The sequence below is a fragment of the Lucilia cuprina genome, chromosome 3 (genome assembly GCF_022045245.1).
Source record: "Lucilia cuprina isolate Lc7/37 chromosome 3, ASM2204524v1, whole genome shotgun sequence".
Classification (NCBI taxonomy): Eukaryota; Metazoa; Arthropoda; class Insecta; order Diptera; family Calliphoridae; genus Lucilia; species Lucilia cuprina.
Window position 1 is genome coordinate 28,033,682 of NC_060951.1, and position 22,388 is coordinate 28,056,069.

Consider the following 22,388-nt stretch of genomic DNA (forward strand, 5'->3'; position numbering starts at 1 on the left):
ATCTATCTATCTATCTATCTATCTATCTATCTATCTATCTATCTATCTATCTATCTATCTATCTATCTATCTATCTATCTATCGGTCTATCTATCTTTCTTGTCTAAAAAACACTGAGATTTTAAAGCAATTTTATAGACGTCATAAAAGTAATTTCTATGTCGAAATTCAATCCAGAATTCTCAAGAAGTTTTAATTTTTTCCACCAAGAATCTCTTCTTAACTCCAGTTAATAATAATATCTATGTTAAGAACATCATATTATGACAGATGTTTGGGATTAGAACAATAAAATTAAATAAATATGATTTTAATATACATATACTAGTTATATACAACTATACTACTAAATATCATAAAAACCCAAATAAATAATTAAAAAAACACCAAACAACAGTTTATTGTCAAACTTTTGTTTTGATAGAAATATTTTATAAAAAAATATTTGATTTAAAAATGACAGATGATAACAACAATAAAATATTAGACATATTTTCCGCTAGCTAAATGCTATTTAAGTTCAACACTTTTGAATAAAACATAATTAAAATATATTTAAATAAATAAAAATAATATATAGAAAAATACAAATAGAAAATAAACAAAATTAAAAAAAAAACATTCAAAATATATTACCAATACACTAATAAATGCTAATTTTTATTTTGTTTTGATATTTAACACTCAGTCTCAAAAATATAAAAACCTACAGACAATATTTGGAACTTGTACCCCAATAGATAAGAGAACAGAGAAATCAATTTTGTATAAAAATCCAGTTTAAGTTGATCGTCGTATCATTTTCGAAAAAAAACACAACACCTTTAATTACGCATTTATGTTTAATTTGGCAAAGTATCAAATAGTTAATGTTTATGTTGATGTTTTTTCTATATATACAAACATAAATTTATGGAATCGAAAGTGATATTTTAATAATAGGAAAATTATCTGCTTGTGCATAATATTTAAAATTTATCATTTGGTGTTGAACTTCAGAATATGCGTTGCAGACGCAACGCTATTGCAATTTGAGTTAATTTCGGAAATTTAATGTCTTTAATTTGTTATCAGCTAATTTTGAATAATGTTATCATTATTTTGTGAAGTGTGGAAAGTATTAAAGAAATTGTTATCAAAACTTATGACGAAAAAGTTTTATGTAAATATAATTTTAAGATTTTAATTGTATAAAATAAATTTATATAATTAGGGAATAATCCCAATATAATTATTAAAAAATTCAATTTCTTACACATATTTTTCATTTTGATTAATTACTTTTTTTCTATTATGAAACTTTACTTTGAGTTGCAAATATTCCATAAATTAACAATCGCAAGAGGAAAATTTCCTAAAATTTTATATTGTAAATGTTTGATAACGCCTTTAAAAGATTGCAAGTTATTGAAATAAAAAAAGGAAAATAATGATTTTTTGATTCAAAACTCCTAAAAATTGACCCGAGATGTAATTTTTCTAAGATTGAATTGTATTGATATACATATAAGTGTAGGTATCGAAAAATAGAGCTGCAATTCTGTTAATCTTAACATTTAGAAATGATCGAAAAATGTTAAAGTTTAAGACTGAGGTTGTTGAATTATTAAGAAATAATGAGACGTGGATTGATCTTAGTACAGAATGATACACAAACTCTCTATAAAAGATCGAAGAAGGGTAAGGGTTTATTATAGGGCTAGAAAACTGATATTTGTTACTTGTGGGATTGCAGAAATTCGTGTATACATAGACTGCAGTATAATTCACATTTATTCTCTATTCTTTTATCATCGAGACCTAGAATCTAAGACTACAAACCTCAAAGTTAGATTTAAATATTGAGAGCACTATTAGGCTATATTCTTTTATCATCGAGACCTAGAATCTAAGACTGCTAACCTCTAAGTTAGATTTAAATATTGAGAGCAGATCAGCGAAAATATAGGTGACTGTAGGATGTCTTGGATTAATAATATAACAAGAAGAAAGCTTGGAAAAAAACATATAAGAATTTTCCCAAAGTGGAATTATATACATAGTTCGGGAAACCTATCGTTATGACATATGGTTAGCGAAATTACTTGCGATTTTTGTTGAAGACTTTTTAAAACACATGAATGTGGTTATAACAAAAAAGTTACTAATGGAGCTTCTCAGAATACAGTCACCAAAAGAATCCAGTAAAGTATTTTCAAGTTTTGGTAATAAGTATTGTAAGTAATGTAGTTATTTCATACATTACATAATAATGAGTGGCGGTTATGAATAACATTAATAACCTTTTATGAATAGAATTTGTGACCAGCATGTGTCTTATAAGGAATTAGGTTGTGGTTCTAACCCTATAAGATATTAGAAGTTTTTTTTAAGAAATATTGATATTTCAGTTTTAAATCCGGAAAAATCGGATAAGCACGTATGTAACTAGTTATTTTTTGGTCATCGTCGAATAAAAATATGTAATTATTCACCCAAAAAGTAATTACTTACACTTTTCTCCAATATTACTTGCCCACTTACCGGGTAAGTACAAATTTTGCTGGAAAAGTAAAGAATGTTTTAAGATTATATGAATCTGACTGGTGCTAATTGGTGTAATAAAGTTTTTTACGACAGTTAGAAAGCTCTCTGTCAATGTTGAATATTACATGACGAAAAACGATCCTTATGGTATCCTTATACACATAAAAAGTTAGCAACAAGATAGTTAAAAGCTCGGTTTTCATAATGAAAAACTCCTTAGGGGATTAAGATTTGTAGAAGAACAAATTACAACGAATTTTGAAATGATAATATAAAGAATCTATTAGATGTGTTTGAAGATTTATTGACTATGTTGGATATTAAATGAACAAATTCTTTTTAGATGATTAAATCACAAAAAAACTGAAAATGTAAAGAAATAGACAAAGTTTGACAATATATATTGTCAAACTATATATATTGAATGAGCACGATTTATATGTGATCAAATCATGATTTCTATGAAGCATTTGACAACAAGTTTAATAATTTTACACAACAACCTTTAGAAATACTTGCAGTTCAGAGTAACCTGCATTTAGGAAATCAGCCTATAATAAAGTTATTTAAATGCAGTTCTTGGTAGCGAGATCTATTGCACAAACCATATCGTCCAATTGGGTGAGGTCCCGATTCAAACGTATGTATAAAGAAACCAATGAATCCAGTGTAACTATTGCTAAAAATCTTTATGTGATGAGGGATTCATAGAAGATGTTCTCCGACTGTGGGTGGATATTATGTTTTGCTTAATAACACCAACCCAACACAATATTACTGAATATGATAAAAGATCAAAAAAGATCGTGCAAGGCCCTGCTATAGTACCCTGCACCTGTTACAATAAGGAAAATCTGATTTAGCTTTCAGATATACTTAAGCCATTTATTGTTAAATAAAACTGTGAACATTTAAGGCTAGGGTTAAATGAGGCTCTATAATTATAGAGTTCATGAGGGTCATCAAGGCTCATTTAGAACTTGGTTTTTCAGCTTATAGTGGATTATATACGATTTTTTAACATAAAAGCCCTATTCGGCGGGTTCAGTTCTATAAGTGTAATAATAGACCGATGTTAACAATTTTCAACAGGATTCGTCTACGGTGCCATATAAGATCATGTGCCAAATTTCATTGAATTATTTTCAAAATTGCTGTAGTTTGATTACAAGGTTTATAAGCCCTATTCAGGGGTTCAGTATTGGGGCTAGATGAAATAATGAACCGATTTATACTATTTTCAATAGGCTTTGTCTTAATATAGATTATGTACCAAATTTCATTGAATTATCTTCAAAATTGCGACCACGGAGGGACGGACAGACATAGGTAAATCGACTCAGAAAATGATTCTGAGCCGATTGGTATTCATTAAGGTGGGTATAGCATCAATACGTTACAAACATCAGCACAAACCAAATATACCCTCCCCACTAAAGTGGTGTAGGGTATAAATATATTTTAGTAATCTGAGATCCAAAAAAGTACTCTCTGAAATATTTTGTTTTACAAAAAAAAACTCTTTTTCCATCCCTGATGAATACATATATATGTCGGTCTGATCTTAAAACTGTTTTGCTAAATTTTATATTTCTCTTCAGCGAAGATGAATTGATTTTTAAGATTCCTATAACACAGAAAAGCATTAATCATAGAAAAAAAATCAATTTAAAATTAGAATAATTTAAAATAACTAAAAATCCCTTAATTAATTAAAAAACATAAAAAGACACTATACTTATAACAAACGCCATCGACTGTATTAAAAATATGTAAATAGCAAAAAAAGAGTAGCTCTAACAATACAACGAGCACTATAGAAATTCCCCAAGATGTGTCATTTTATAAAAAATATTTTATTTATTTTATTTTATAAAGAAAAAACTATAATATGCAACAAAATACCCGAAATATTTTATCATTAAAAAATTTTATGCTTAAAACCACATAAATAATTTTCAACAGAAAATAAAATTATATGTGTCAATTTTAAACAATACTTTCACATCAGCAGGTTTCTTTTCTTCTTTCTTTTTTGCAATTAAACATAATTATATTATTTTTTTAACATAATCAACAAGTATTTAAAAATATGGGGGTTTCAACATATTACGCGTAATAAAAAAAGTTATTATAAAAATTAATAAAAAAATAAATAAAATAAAAGAAAAAGTATATAATTACCACAAAATGTTTAAACACATAAGAAAATAATTTATTGTTTAAATGATAAAAAAACAACAATTATTTTTACAGCTTTAACAGTTTTGTTAAATAACTAACTGGCACCCGCCGGTTGGCATTAAAATGCCACTTAAACCGGAGGGCCACTAAATTTTAGTTTTAACACACGCGTCTCCAACAACGTTACAAAGATTAATGCTCTCTCTTTCTCCTTCTCTCACTTTTAAACACAATTTGCCCACAAAATAACAACAACAACAACAAAATGCACCTTATACCTCAAGTTAATGGTGTGTTTCATAATTATTACAATTTACAAAATTTTTTGTTTATTTTTATACAATAATTAAAAGCGTTAACGCGCAACGAAAACAAATGTTTTATTTAATTTAGAATTGTTTTTCTTTTATATCCGGTGGTCGTTGTGGTGGTGGTATAAGGAAATGTTATTACAAGCAACCAACAAACTAACGAAAGAATTTAAGATTAGACCGTTTGTGTCAGACAATTACATCGACGACGGACAACACAACGCGAATCGTAAACTCACAGATGTTAGTTTTTATTTCTTTTTTTATTTTATTATGTATTTCTTTTAGCGTATTGTAGAAAAGTGTTGTTTTAAACACTTTGACAGCCAAAACAAGAATGAGTACAAAAAAGCAAATATATGAAATACTTAAGAAAGCAGTTAGCTTTGTTATTCACATACATATGTATGTAGTCGCAACGATCGTCGGGTCCCGACCCATCTCTTTATCTGCTGCCGTTGACCGACAGACAGACCGACCGTCTGAGTGTGTTGTGTTTTCTTGCATTCATGCGTCGTCCGCGTCTACCACTGATTTTTCTATCGAATGACTGTATGAAACAGACAAAAAAAAAAAAAAAAAAAAAGAAGAAGTAAAAAAAAATCACAACAAAAAAAGGCAAAACCATAAATATCTAACAACTACTAGTAAAATAATGGTTATAACGTTGTAATAACAAAATTGCAATGTTGCCAGAAAAAAAACCCATATTTTTATACAAAAATTCCCAGAAGTTGTATTTTAAGATTTTCTTAGTGTTTTTTAACATTTTAATAATATCAAACCCTTAAATCCAATAACTTTAGCAGATTTATGTGATGGATTGTTATCGCTACATTTTTGGATCTTCGGAACTTATTCTATTTATTATTGAGAATTTAAGAATCCCAAAAGTATGCAGTTTTTTTCTGGTTTAAATATATAGAAGAAAATGCCATATATACTGATTGTAAGACTAAGTTTATATGACTAAAGATACTAACAAAAGGGCCTATATACTTTTGGTCATACTACAATTAAATGCCTAAAAGATATATACTCTAATTACTCCGAGTATGGGATGTTGGCCGACCTCAGAAAAGGAAGCCAAAAATTTCTTTAAAAAACAGACATACTCTACGTCCGATACATCCGACAAGACTCAGCTTACATTTTATATATAAGTTGTAGAGATATAACATGATTCAGAAATTTCGTTGTCAAAGACATTCTTCTCTTTTACTTTAATTGTGTAGAAGGGAAGAGGTTCCCAAATATTGGATGTTAAACAATTGATGATGCAAACATTAAGAAGTGATCGCTGTGATGCTTACATCGGGTAATGTAATTGATTTGGAAGTAGTAACTCTTGAATTCTGTTTACTTCTTTTTTTCGTTTTCACATTCTTCTCTTTTACATTAGAATTTCAATCGTATAATCCTCACCAGGGATGGCAAAATTGGTACGATTGTACTTTTTTTGATACTATTTAATGTGCAAAAGTACCGTGATACTCCCGGGTCCTATTTAATACTTTCAGGGCTACAATATCAATATCCGATAATCGTTTAACCGGTAGTAAGTCTGTCTGTTAAAATTTTTTTTTCAATAAATCGTTTTGAAATAACAAGAGAATTCGAATATGGGGATAAAAGTTTCTTTAAAATTTAAAATACTTTTCTCGAAAATGCATCAAATAAAAGTCGTAGGAAACAGCTACCAAAGTACTCTATAACTTTAGTAGCTGTTTCTCTTCAATATCATCAGGCAAAATGTTAAAATAGTTGAAACCCTGAGACCATGTTAGACGCTTCTATAAGATTAATCAGCGCTGAGTTCCAATATTTCTTCATATTTTCTCCATTGTCCTGAAATTTGAGAAAACCCTATTTTTGTCCCTTTTTGAGACTTTACAACAGAGCTTTATATGAGTGCTTTTAATATAACCAGCCCACTCGGCCCACTACGCTCATATTAAGCTTTATTTTTATAGCCAATTTATATTTTATTTCGGCGATACCGCCGAAGGAGGGCGTTGTGATAAATATTAGTTTTGAAAGATACTAATAATTTATCATAAACTTTTGTTGTTGATATGCAGCGGCTGTAGATCGAACCAGTGGCTCGATAACCAAATAATGCTTAGTGATCAATGTGCTGAAAACTTAAGCTATTTACTTCATATATCTGAAGTATTTACTTTACCTGATGTTGAATGAACTCTTCTGATTAATTTATCTGAGAAACTCATTTGGGGACTACTTCAATTAAGAGTTTAAAAGAGAACTATTTTCTGATGAAGAGCAGTACATTGATAAATCACAGTAATATTATTTAACAACAGGATAACAGAGACCTTTCCGAAATTGAATAGTAATAGAATGACTATGCATTATGTATTCTCTAACATCCCCACAGCCTTTTTTTATTACCCCATTAAAGTATTAAATCAAAACTAACAATCTGGCAACATTTTTAGCAGCCATCATCACACATTAAACAAATAACAATTGCTATAGGTATACTGATAAAAACTTGTACAACAACAATAGCAGTTTTATAGAAATATTTGTTTTTATTGTTGTTTTGTTTTTGCGCAAAAACAAAACAATTCACAAAACTATAAGTAAAAGCAAAAATCATATGTTTTATTTTATTATCACACGAATATATAAAAAACCGAAACTTTTCACAAGAAAAGACGACATCTGTTAAAAAAAACAACTCGTAGCTTTATGACAAATCAGCTGGAAATTTAACAACAAAAACAAAGCAACAAAAATCCAAAAAATAAAGATAAACTTGTTGTTTATATATTTTATTTGTTTTTATACCCTACACCACTATAGTGGGGAGGGTATTATACGTTTGTGCTGATGTTTGTAACATACAAAAATATTGGTCCAATACCCACTTTAAAGTATACCTATCGATTCAGAATCATTTTTTGAGTCGATTAAGACATGTCCGTCCGTCCGTCTGTCCGGCTGGCTGGCTGTCCATGTAAACCTTGTGCGCAAGGTACAGGCCGCAATTTTCAAGATAATTTGATGAAATTTGGACCAAGCATGTTTTTTGGCACAAGGACGAAGCCTATTGAAAATGGTTGAAATCGGTCCATTATTTCACCTAGCCCCCATACAACCGTACCTCCCGATTTGAACTTTTTATGCTATAATTACGTCAAATATTCTGCTATCTCTCTAAAAATTGGCACAAATAAGTTTTGTATAAGTATAAATGATACTGATCGGCCTATATTTGACCCTAGCCCCCATACAAACCCCCCTTCAAAAAATGACTTAAACGTCTAAAATTGACTTGTAACCATTTGTATCGCAATAAAACTCAACAAAACTAACTGTTATTTAGAAATATATCCTTTTCCCAAATTTACCGAGGATCGGCCCATATTTGACCTATATAAATCCTTATTTAGAAATTTTAGTTTTTTATCAATAAATGGCTTAAATATTTTGGAATTATGGTAATATTCAACATAAAAGATTCTTTACAAAAAATAAAAATTTTATAAAAAGTAAAAATTTTAAAAATATACTAATGGTGTACTACTAATGGCCATGCCCGACTATACTTTCCTACTTGTTTTTTTTAAGTTTTTTTCGCATAGTCTCTTCAAATTTGCTTCTCTCAAACCAAAAACAGATAAGAAATCTAACATTGAGAACTTTTCTCATTTTAGATTTGTTATTCGTATTAGTTATTGTTGTTGTTAACATTCTTGGTGGCAATGATTTCTAGTGTTGTCGTCGTGCTAATGTTGTGTTCTTCTTAATCAAGAAATGCCTTCCATCATATTTAGTTTGTTATCAAATGGAATATGAAAGGAAAGCCATATTTTAATCATAAATAATAGTTATTTGAAAAAGAATTTGTTAAGGAAATGTTCTCCTATTTTTTGATTTTGTTTGTATTACACACCACCATACAAAATTAAAGATTCATTGTTTTGTCTAACAAGAGAACTTATTAAGATATTTTGTATTATGGTGGATAAAAGTAGTAAGAAATTGGATTCTGTATTAAAGTTGGAGATAACAAATTTAAATTCCACAAAAGTTTAATCGTTATTATATGTTGATTTTCGGGACAATCTGTGACATCATAAATCACTCCTGAAATATTAAATTGGATTGCAAAATATCAAAGTCCTTATGGACGTAAGGGCTACCAAGATAATTTTAGCACTGGATAGTCGCACCCTATATTTTTGGTGTTAGTGCTTAATTAGGACATTCGTCAGTAAGTAGGACCAGACTGTAGTAACCAGACTGTTGTAGGATATACAAAGATGCAGAAAAGCTAGAGATTTTTGATCATTTTTATTGCCAGAATATAGAATCACAGGTAGAAATGGCTGCGAAATAGATCTTTCTACGTTTTACCAGTGGATCTAGTATAGTTGTAGTTGGGGATAACGGACCTTTGCGAATAATTCCCGTTCGTAAAACTTGCTTTCGGGAAATGAGTGGAATTATTTATTTCTTCGAATAAATTTTATAGAAAATACTGAATCTTTTACAATACTGAATATTTTACAACTATGGAATCTCTAAAACTTCTAGTTTGACGCCTCCTTAGGAATCTTATTTACTTTGTTTCTCTATCTTAAATCTTCACTCTCTACGAAGGGAATCACAATGGACCTCATGGATATTTTATTGGGCATATACACTCTTAAACTAAACAAAGGAAAGATAATAATTTTCCTAAAATTTCTAAGTTCCAACTAATTCAATGTTTTCTTATATTCCGAGCTCTATCACCCCTAGGAAAACAATATTTTGTTTAAGGAATTATTACTTATTGGATGTTCATTTAGTTTTATTTCGACTTTTGATATTTGAAAATTTTAATAGTTTTCGTATAATTTTTTCACTTTAAGTTTCATTGTAATGTTTACGAATCGTAAATTATCGTAAATTACGATACAAATAATTACAATTTTAGCTTTAGAAGCAGTTTTTTTAATTTGTTTAATTATTACTATTTTGTTACTGATTATTCATGATTATAGTTACGACTCATCATGTGTCGTAAAGTAAACTTTTTTGGAAGAAATTAGTAAAATGTTGATATTTAAAGTGAACTTTTAATTTTGTTAATTATATACATATAATTTCCAAATTAGAATAATTTTTTTGTCTCATTCGCATTTTTAATCCCCATCTTCTTAATCTCGAAAAAAACACGTGATTTTTTTGTCATTGAATAAATTATAAATTATCTATGCCTTTTTTTCTATTTGCTATGCCTTTCAACAGTTACTAACAATCTGCTCATTTGATTGTTATGACGCAAATTTCTAAATTAATTATTTTTCTATTAAATGTAATGAATGCATATTAAGAATACAACACTTACATACATACCACCACTTGTACCCATACAACTGCATTATTATTGTATGGCTTATCAATTTATAATTGTATTTGTATATAAATTAAGGTGGTCCAGAAAAAATATGCAACATTTTTAGATAATATTTGTGAAAATTGTTTTAGGTAAATACTATCAATTGTAAATCAGTGTGAGTAAGAGTCTTGTCGACCATAATTTTTTTTGAATTGAATAATTGTCGTCAACGCTTTCTAAAACCAACATTATTTTGGAACGATTCTTAAAACAGTTGACAAATGGTTTTATTCAAATAAAGTTTCTTTATATTTAGTGATAGAATTTGATGGAGTTTTTCGATATTGTTATTTTCAAATATTCAAAACATTTAATAATTCAGCTCTTTAGCTGAAGCTATGCAGACTATCTATCTATCTATCTATCTATCTATCTATCTATCTATCTATCTATCTATCTATCTATCTATCTATTTATCTATCTATTTATCTACCTATCTATTTATCTACCTATCTATCTATCTATCTATCTATCTATCTATCTATCTATCTATCTATCTATCTATCTATCTATCTATCTATCTATCTATCTATCTATCTATCTATCTATCTATCTATCTATCTATCTATCTATCTATCTATCTATCTATCTATATAACTATATATCTGTCTATCTATATTGTATTGGGATCACCCTATTGCATAAAATGTTTTGTCGGTATATTGCAATGAAAATCTTGTTACAAATAACAAAAACACACCCATTCTCCACAAAGTGCTACAAATGTATTAGAATATTGCACGTCTTGTAATACGACTAGTTTATCAATTGTTTACAAAAAGAAATTATTGATACTAAAAAATCGAATGATATTAATATGATTAAAATAAAGGGGACGGGCAAATGAAATGAGTAAAAATTTTAAAAACATTTATTGAAATATCTTATTTTGTATCATTTTCTTCTTAAAATTCTTAATATATATATTTTTGTTATTAAACGTTTACTTTTTTAAATTTTTTAAAAAGTATTTACTTTTTCATTAGCTATAAGTTAAATAATAAGTTCATGTAAATAAGTCAGAAATTTAGAATAATATTTGTTTTATTTATCATTTTTATAAAATCTAATTCATTTTCAACTATGCAGTCTATTTTAAGTTGTAGTTTATAAAATAAATTTTGCCCATCAACATTAATTGATGTTAGACGCAGTTGTAATTGAAAAGAAATATTCAATTTATTAAAATAATTTAATATGTATGTACTAAAAAAATATGAATAAAATGTTTATAAATAATTTAAAAAAGTTTCTTTATATATAAAGGTACGTGTGTTGACAAAGCAAGTATATTCAATAAAAAAATATTAACTTAACAGGAAATGTTTCCTACATATTATATCCTTATAGAATTGTAGGTTGTTTGTATAAGAAATTAGAAATAAAATATTTATCAAAAAGGGGAAACTAGAGTTATAATTATCGTTGAAATAAGTAATATTATGACAAACATGTCCAGAAAAAGCTTAAGTTACAGAAGAAAGAAATGTAAAAGCTTTTTGGTGATTGATTACAATTTGAAACGTTTAAAGTTACAGAAGTTTATTATTGATTATATTGATAAATGAAATGTTTCTAAATTAATAAGAAATTAAATATGTTTTATTATTAGTTTAAAAGGGAAAATAATTAATTACAAACATAGTAAAGATATTTCTAAGGTAAAGATTATTCTAAATTTTTATCGTTTTTATAAGTATTTAAGAAATTAGGTCAAAACTTTTATACAATACTATAAAAGTGAGAATGTTTTAACGAAAGTGAAAATAAACGAGATGTTCATTATTATCGAATGTCTACTGATCTGACTAGTTGTCTAGAAAAAAAACTGGCATGTGTTGGCATTAAATACATTTCACTATATACAATGATTCCTATATTGAGGTAGTAAACAAACATTTCTGCCCTTTTGATTTTTGGCATATTTTCAAAGTTTTTTTTTACAACTATATTTTTCATGCAAATTTTATAGTAGATAAGACACTGTGCGTTTATTTAAAACAAAGTCTTATAATGTTGACTGATGTTGCCAGATGTGGATGTTAAGAAATAAAATTGATAAATAAAAATTGTTTTCCGATTCGGCAACTTTTCTTTCGAGATATTAGCCATAAGGTTTATTAAATTTACTTTTTTCCCGAAAAAGTCAAAGTCGACTATTTTTTTTTGAAAAGAGTCAACATCTCGATTATTGCCTATAAAAAAGTCACAATAGTTAGAAAATTACACTTTTCATAAAACCAAAAATAGACGAAAAGTCGAAAAATCTATTTTTCATAAATAGTAAAAAGTCGACAGGGTTCTATAGTTGAAACATAAAGTAAAATTTTTGTACTTTTGAAAAATCGATTTTTCGACTTTTGTGTATTATGAAATGTCAACTTTTTGAATATTTATTATTATCGAATTTCGACATAAAAGTGGGGAAGTCTTTTTTTAATTATTTTGAAAAGTCGAATTTTTACATAAAAAGTACACTTTGACTTTTCTGACAAACAAAAACTTTGTAAAACATTGACTTCTGTATCTACCTTCTCAAACCAAAGAAAAATTAAATTTTAAATATTTGCAATAAAAATAGATGTATTATTATAACTTTTTTCGTCCTTTTGACTATATACGACTTCTTTCGACATCTTTCGACTATTTTTTTTTATATTTTTCAAGTTTTTCCGACTATTTTAGAGTTTTTTGACTTTTTTCCACATTTTTAAAATTTTAAGACTATTTTTGAATTTTTTTTTTACTATTTTCGGCTTTTCAACTTTCTACAACTTTTTGACTATTTTCGACTACATATTTTTTTTACTTTTTCGAGTTTTTCCAACAATTTTAGAGTTTTATACTTTTTTCACTTTTTTAAAAATTTCGACTTATTTATTTGTTTTTCTACTATTTTCGAGTTTTCGACTTTTTTCGACATTTTTCTACCTTTATTTACAAAGTCGACTTTTCGACTTTTTTCAAAGACGATAGTCGACTTTTTTCAAACAAAATGGTTGACTTCGACTTTTTTCGACAAAAAGTCGATTGTTTGAAAGTCGATTTATAGAACCCTATCAAAAGTCGATTCTTTGCATTACAATATTTTGCAAATATTTTCTTATTGGGAATAATACAAAAATTAATACATCTGGCAACGCCGTGTTATCCACTTGTCATAAAAAATCAAAACAAAAACAACATATATTTCCATTTTAATAATAAATTTTAGCTTTCCCAAAATTTTGTTCTTATTTTTAATATAAAAAAATATTTATTACACATATTAAAAATAACCTAATTTAAAAATAATATAAAAAATAAGAAAAAAAAACAACAACTTGCAGAAAAATCGTATTCCTTTTGACATTGAAAAAGCAGGTTATTTTTTCTTCGCCAAATAAAAGAAAAATAACAAAAAACGAATTTTGTATTTTACATTTACAAAAAAAAAAATCAACAATTGCAAGCAAAAAAATTTAGTATGATGTAAAATTTTTAAAAGCATTTTTAATATCATAATTTTTACATTAAAAGCACAAATAAATATACAGAAAATAAGGAAACAAAAACAAAAGCGGAAAAGTATTGAAGAATAAAAGATAAAGAACTTTTTTATGTGTTAAACCCTTTGCAGAATTTTTCAAAGAAATATTTGTTACGATGTTTTATTTTTGATAGATATTTTTTTAAAGAAATATCAACATATAACTTACCTTTTTGCAAATTTGTAAATACGTAGGCTCCAGTTTATAATGAAATGTTTAACGTTTTTTTTTTTACTTTTTTCTTATTTTATTTTGATAAAAACTTGAAGAAAAATATTTTTCTAATGAAAAATTCCTTTGACAGCACCACACACTACACAAGAAATGGCGATTTTTTTTGTTTTTCTTTTCACTTTTGTTCTTTTTTATGGTTTTTTCGTTTTATTTTTTTCACTTTACACTTTATTTTTTATGTTCTACCATCAGATATGCGGGTAGAACAAGGACAACACTATAGATGCGCACGTGTGTGGTGGTATACATTTAAAAATCTGCACAGAAAGACAACAACAACATAAACGTGACGATGACAGTCTATTGTGAATGAAAAATTTCCTATACATAACAACAGAGGCGGGCTTTTAAATAGCAAATTTGAAAATATGTAATATTTAGTGTTGACTTTATTATATTACCTTTTTACAAATATAATTCGAAGAAAAATTTATAAAATATGGTCTCAATAGTAGATGGACATTTACTTTTACTTTTAACATACTATAATATTAAACAAATAATATTTAACAGTCTGAAATTAGTTTTAAATATCTCAAAATTTATTCCAAAAACCAACTAAAAAATATTTTTTGAAATATTCAGAAATATCTGTCATATGAGCAAATTCTTGACTGTATCCATATGGATGCTATGCTTCGAAAGAAGAATTAAGGATAATTTTTGTGAATGTGAAATTTTTGATCACATTCGATTTATGACTCTTTTGCACGAATAAAATAATCATATAGGTATACGCTCATTTTCTGATCATAAATGATTCTTCGGGAGAAAATGGTACCCTACCCGCGACTCTTCTAAATAAGTCATTTATGAGCCCCATTACTGATCAATTAGGATTTTTTTTTTTTTTTTTTGAGTCGTTAATGAGCCCAATAAATGAATGTTTTTGAGTTATTTCCGAATCATATTATATTCATTTTTGAGTAATTTTTATGTTTGTTACAGACAAATACAATACAACAGAAAACAGTTTTTGATCTTCCGACTGCGCGAAATTTAACTACAAACCAAATTTATAAATAATCATATTTCAAACACCTGGATGTCCTGTTTATGATTGGTATACATTTTGTTATTGTTTTTTTTTCAAATATATCTTACATTAGGCCACATAAAATTTTTTGCTAACTCTTCCAAAAAAGTCTTTTCTGAGCCCAATTTTTAATCAGTTTCGACTCATTTTTGAGTAATATTTAATGTAAGTGTTGCTATTTCATTACAGACAAAATCATTTACATAAGGAGCAATTTTAGATCTTGACTCAATTTACTGATTAATCATCCAACAATCTTCCAAATGCTAACTAGAGTAATGCTATTTATATAATGCTGTTGTTTACAATGTTAGCAGAAAATTCTTCAGAAATTAAAAAAAAAAGTGTCAGAAATTGCTTTTTCTGACTTCGCAAAACAAAAATTTTAACAATTGTTAGACATTTTAGGAGATACATATGAAATTTTGATTATTTCAGAACACATATCAAAGACCAAATACTAAACATCTGTCGTTAAAAGGATCAAAATCTAAAAGCAAAAGTTTTAAGAATTTTCCTTATAAAACTGAAACCTTTTCTTCTCTAGGAGTAGCTGTATTCTACTTTTGGAGTTTTATTAGATTATACATACAATATAAGACACATATAATTTAAATTCTTAGTTACTTTATCAAACGTACTATTTAAATGACCACCTCTGTAAACAATCAAAAGAGCATTTCGTCAAAGAAAGAAATTTAAATGAAATTGCTAAAAATAACTTACACAATTTTTCTTTTTCATGTTGTTGTCAATTAAATGTTTTTCAAAAAGATGCTGTAATTTTTCTAATAACTAAATAAAAGAAAAACAAAATAAAAAACTTACCATTTATTTATCCATAATAAATTGTATTTTTATTATATTTTCTTTAACACTGTCTCCCTCGATCTCTTTTATTTTTGTTCTTTTTTTTCTTTGCTAATAAAAACAAAAACAATAAAGTGTTTTGCTCTCTCTCTTTGTCGTTCAAATTGTAGTAAAGAGAATAGATATAAAGGAAAGAATAAAAACAATAGCAGCAAAATAAAAATAAACGAATTTGAATGAATTTTTTTATTATTCCTTTTTACACTTTTTTCATTTCTTTTATAATTTCCTTTTTGAAGATTCTTTTAACAATTTTCACACACAAATGCACTTTTCTTTTTCAATTGTTGTTTTTGTTGGTTTATTTTTTTTATTGCTAAAACCCAAAAAAAGAAAACTTATATTTCTGGTTGTTTAATAACTTTTATTTTTTTATTTTTGCTTTTTTTAATTTCTTCTTTATTTTTTATTGCACACACAGGCTGTGTCATTTACACCACCACTACAACTTCTGGGAAAACACCACTTTTTTAATCATTTAAGAAAAAAAGTAAATAACAACGAAAAAAGGAAAAACTTTTATTTAAATTGCAGAGAAATTGTTGTTACTTTGATGTTTTATTTTTTATTAATTATCCCATGAATTTTTTTGTAATTTAATGGAATCTTTACGTGTCCTCCTCACCAACCAAATAACTCCTCTTTTCAACAGCTAGAATTTCAGTGATGACAATTGGTCGGTAAACCTAACGCGCACCTATACAAAAAGCTTACAACATCACGAAAGCCTTTAAACATTCCAAAATAATTTTAATACAATTTTTAACAATAGATTTTTAAATAAATTTTATAACACTCTTTCAAGCGCTGACTTTTTTAGAATTTAGCACTAGTAATTATTTTCTTTAAATTTTGCACCCAAATACTCGTTTTAAATTGACACCACTGCTAGTATTTTTGTGTGAGAGAGTGTGTAAAAAGTCATCAAAGACAAATTGACACAATTAGATATTTTTTTTGTCTACCAATTTTTCACTTGAAGTTTTTCTTTGATTTACTTTGTTTCACTTATGGTTTTTATGTTTATTTTACACTATTGTTGGTATTCGATATATTGCAACACTTTTTATTATATTTTTGTAGGAAATTGCCATAAAATTTTCGTATATTTGTATTACGAAAAAATTGTTGACGAAAAATGCGACCGAAAATATCAAGTACTTTTTCAGCGTTTATCGGTAGATGGTTGATGCAGAGTTGTATTTCTTGACTGCACTTAGAAAAATTTAAGTGTTAGTTTAGAAAAACGAAATATACTAAGTTTAAACTTAGCACGATGAAAATTTTCCAAAATCCGAACGATTTTTTTTTGGAAAATTGTGCTAAAATTCCATTAATAATATATTGAGGACTATTTGTTTCTGAATAATATTTGTCAAATTTATAATCGTTGTATGTCATAAGACCTTTTCAAATAAATTGAAAAGTTATTTTATCAGTTAGTTAGTAATTTAGAATAGAACTTAGCACGTTTATATAGTGTGGACCAGGAAACTTTGGTTGAGAAACTTTTCCTTAATTCTCTTTTGAAGTTTACTTAATGTCCACATATAGAAACATTTGTTCGGAAACTACGTGTAAGACCTGGTTCCCACTGAGAAACTTTTGATTATGCGTGTGAGAAAAAGAAATGATATTTCTTTCTCTTTCTATCACACGCAAATCAAGAGTTTCCCAAAAAGTATCCTATTGTGAACCAGTTCTTAATTACATTGATTTGTTATTGTACGGATGAGAAGAATACCAAAACAAGTTTCCGAGTATAGGTAAATCCGTACCGCGGGTGAGATGAATGATATTCTTTCTATTTTTTCTTATGAAAAGTTTCCCAAAAAAAGTTTCCTAGTGTGGACCGGCACTAAGTAAGTTTTATGTTATTCTATCATTCTGCATTAAAATATCAAAATTTCCTACTCTAGTAGATAAATTCAATTTTTTAAAATATTTGCTTCCAAAATCCCATATTTTTATTTTTTGGATTCCGTTTTTATATGAAATCGTTAAAAATTTAAAAAAACGAAACGTTGTTGAGAAGTTTGACGGCTTACAGTCGTTTATAAGCCAACGACGACAATGTTAGTGTTAACCGCCGCCGCCGTTGTCGCTAATATACTTCGGCGCTGGGATCTGGTATATTTACATGGAATTGAATTATTTTCAATAGTTTTTTTTATCGAATACAAACATTAAATTTACGTTTAATCAACAAGAAAATCGCACAAATTTATCTTATCTCTGTAACATGAGGCAATAATAAAGAAAAATATATATTTAATAATGTGTTAAAACCATAATTTATAAAGTTTATTGAAAAGAAAAAAATCTAGAAAACAACAAGTGGAATTTGTAGAAAAAAACAGCCATTTATTATTAATTACGTTAAAAATACAAAAAGAAAAAATAAAAATGTCCAATGCACGAGATGTGGAAAATGGTATTTATCCACAATTACAACAAAGACCACAAACCAGACGACAGGATACTGTGGATATGGAAGAAATTCCTTTAAATAATTTACAACAGGAACCCGAAGAAAAACGTAAAATTCGTCATGTTTTTGAAAGAGTAAGTTGTTATTTAAATTTAAAATAATCGAAGAAACAATTTAAAATTTCTTCAGAGCGGAGAAATGATTAAAAGAAAGAAATGTATATACATTCATGATTCATTCAGCATAAAAATAAAAGTGCCCCTTTGTCTGTCTCTGCCTTTCTGTTTGTTTGTGTAGCCTTTGCATGTTTTTGTGCTTGTTGTTGCAGCACGATTTTTCCTACAAAATGCAGTTTCTGTTGTCAGTGTGTTTATTCATCATTTATGAATGAAAAGTTTTTGTTAACATTGTGAAATTGATTTTGTTGTTTTTTTGTCATTTATTTAATTTAATCTTTTGTAAATATTTATTAAAGTCATATTTTTTTTAACTTCTCTTTATGCACTTGACGCCTTTTTTAATACCCTGTTGATTTGCTTGTCATTTTGTATTTTTTTTACAAGCAACATTATTTTTGCTATTCTTTTTAAATAATATTTAATACCTATCATCTTATCTTGATATTTGTATTTCTATTTACATATTTGTTATTGTGGTTTTTTTTCTGTTTTTTTTTGTTATTTAGTTGCCGTGTACCATGAATTCATATGTACATACAGTGAATCAATTAAGTAATTTGCCTATGTAAAATTTTTTAAATTTTAAGAAAAAACTTTATTTGAACAATTATTTTTAGCAAAATAAAGCAATTTATATGTTGAATTTTTTGAAGAATATATTATATTTTAATTTTCTACCATAAAAAGTAAAATCGTTATATTAATTAACGAGATTTTTGATAAAATGTTAACGTATTGTTAATTTTCTAGGTCAGTAAAGTATTTTGCTTTTTTAGGTTTTTTGTTCATTTCTTTAATATTGCTGCATTATTTTATAAAATTTAATATTTTTATTACTCCTATATATTAGAATAACATTTTTTAGATATTTTAGTAGCGGAACGACTAAATTTGGACATTTCTTATCCGATTTATTATACTATATACCTATCTGAATTTATCAATATTTGACTTAACATGAAATCTATCGTTTCTTTCATTAAATTTCGAAAAACAATAAGTAATTTTGAATAGGATACCTGATATATTAGATAATCAATGGATTTGGACCTAGAAAAATGTTTTGTGAGGTATAAATCTATATATTATAACAAAAATAATCCGGGTTTTTGGTCATTTTGTATTAATAAACAAAAAATACATTACGGAACTCCATCTATTTGGGGAGTATTGTGTAAATTTTATTTAGAATTGTATAATATTGATTCTTATTCAATAAATCTAACATTAAGTACCATACTAGCCACTCTAAGTATGGGGACATCACCATATACCACTATAGAACTATTAAATGCTAAAATCTTGATTTTCAACCTCACCTTTTAAATTCTATATTTTATGAATAAGATCCAGTAGGCGTATTTGGAACTGGATAGTTATTCTTGATTTGGGTTCTAAATATATATAAGTGTATGTATTAGGTGAAAAATATTGCTTTTATTCACATTACGGTATGATAACCACCTCTATTTTAAAATATCTAAATTAGGTATTTTTTCCTGTACTACACGACAGTTCACTTTACATTGGTTCCAAGTAACCTAAGGTCTGGTTAGAGGTCTAAATTTAAACATAGTGTTCCTCCTAGTTCTTATATAGATTTTGAAAAAGATAAATCAGGAGTCCAATAGTTTTCCTTGGATACAAGTCGCCTCCCTTCGGCAGTTAAAGATTTTGAAAGAGCACTCAGTGCGTTTTTTTCTAATAATTCTTTGGATCATTTCATCTACTACTCTATTTTATATTTTTTAATGTTATTAATTAAACATTTCATAATTATATTTTAATGATTTACACTTGTTCTAGAAATCTAAATTAATTTTTTATATCCTAAAAAAATAATAAAATGCAACAACACATGCACGAAAATTTGTATTTCAATATTTTTTTCTAATTTTTCCCATTTTACACAATCTATATTTTTAATTGGAATACATATATTTACTTTTTACCTGTTTTTTCGAATTTTATTTATAAACAAAAAACAAAATTCTCTTAAAAAAGGTAGGCAAAAAACTTAGTTGATTCACTGTATGTACATATGTTTGCATGAATGTGAAAACCGGTAACAAGAAATTTTTACTTTGCTCTTGTTTTGTTTATCAAACTTTTTTTGTTCTTTTTTTAAGAAAGTTAAATTTAACACAATTTTTTTTGTTATCATGTTTTTTATTTTAAATAGAAATGAACGTAACATTTAGTTTAGTTTACTTTGGATGATTTCATCGCTTTAAGGTAAACCCATTTATGAGGTTTTTATAGGGGGTAAGGTGGAAAATTGAATTTTTATCAGGAGCGTAGTAAAACAATAAATAAAAAACCGTAATATTAACATGACACTGTTAATCTTGGCACACATATATTGGGGTCTTCTATCTAAGACCTCAAACGTATTCAAATTTAGCATAATCCTATTAAACAGGCTTTCGATAAGCTGGCTATAAAAATTTAGCAAAATCGATCCATAATTATCGGCTTTTGCAATATTATTATTTTTGTATATTTAATAAAAACATTGACTTATTATGTATTAATAAGTAAATAAAAATTTCTTTAGTAACACATAAATTAAATATTTATAAATGCAATAACATTAGCATTAAATAATTATACAAAAAAATAAAAACAATTAAATATTTGTCATTTAGTTGATAAACTCGCTTTTTATTTTATTACCAAAATTGTAAGATTTGACCAAGATTTGTAACATTCACACGCATTTTATATTTGTGACCATATTAGGAAATATTGCATGTTTTTATGTGCTTCCAAATGTAATTACAAAAAAATAAATATTTACTTTATTTATTTAAAAAATATAATAAATAAATGAGATTGTTATAAAATTTTGTAAATACAATCTTTTAAAACAAAAACAACATTATAATAAACAGATAATAGTATACCTATGTACTACGAAAATAGCGTAAAATATTGATTGTGAATTTTACAAATTAATATAAGTTAAATAATGCACTAGTTGTAGTATTACAAATATTTCACTTATCGTTATACATATTGTAAAGAAATGTCATTATGCCTTTGAAATGTTGATTAAAGGTGTGTGGTCTCACTTGTGAGTAATTTGTTAATTTTCTAATGTTTTTTTTTCAAAGGTTGATAAATTCAAGTTTTTAACTTATTAATCATTGGGATTTTCTTATGTCTATAAATTGAAGTTATTTATTATTAAATACTTGTAGGGAAATTCTAATATTAGTTATTGGATTTAAAAGTTAAAATTAATGATCATACCCATGTTTGATGATAAAATATTGTAGTTTTTTCCGTCACATGCATACATATCGAAATTTATTCAATATTAGATCCATAAAATTATTTATACTGGTTTCTTACTCTATAGTATTTAAATGGCCCAACAGTTTGATATTGAAAATCTCATAAATAATTTGAAGTATAGTTTATAGTCTACTCTAAAGTTTATAATATATTCTAGTCTATAGCCTAGGCTATAGTCTAGTCTATTGTGTAGTTTACTCTAGTCTAGTTTATAGTCTAGTTTATAGTCTACTCTATAGTCTAGTCTATAGTCTAGTCTATATTCTAGTCTATAGTCTATAGTCTAGTCTATAGTCTAGTCTATATTCTAGTCTATATTCTAGTCTATAGTCTAGTCTATAGTCTAGTCTATAGTCTAGTCTATAGTCTAG

General features: G+C 26.8%; 2 protein-coding genes across 4 annotated transcripts in view; both read right to left on the reverse strand.

Annotated features, from left to right (window-relative positions):
* Positions 1-14,639, reverse strand: part of LOC111679492 (6-phosphofructo-2-kinase/fructose-2,6-bisphosphatase 1) — a 26,696-nt gene extending 12,057 nt beyond the window's left edge. The window contains exon 1 of one of the 3 annotated variants that reach the window (XM_046946624.1): positions 14,136-14,639. The gene's annotated coding sequence lies outside the window, so the exon portion shown is untranslated. Of the gene's footprint in view, positions 1-4,710; positions 5,350-14,135 lie in introns of those variants that run through there. The other 2 variants (XM_046946627.1, XM_046946626.1) reach the window with 2 other exon arrangements.
* LOC111679491 overlaps positions 1-16,318 on the reverse strand; it is a 46,308-nt gene extending 29,990 nt beyond the window's left edge. The window contains exon 1 of the mRNA XM_046946623.1: positions 16,066-16,318. The gene's annotated coding sequence lies outside the window, so the exon portion shown is untranslated. The remainder of the gene's footprint in view (positions 1-16,065) is intronic.
* Positions 16,319-22,388: the final 6,070 nt, after the last annotated feature.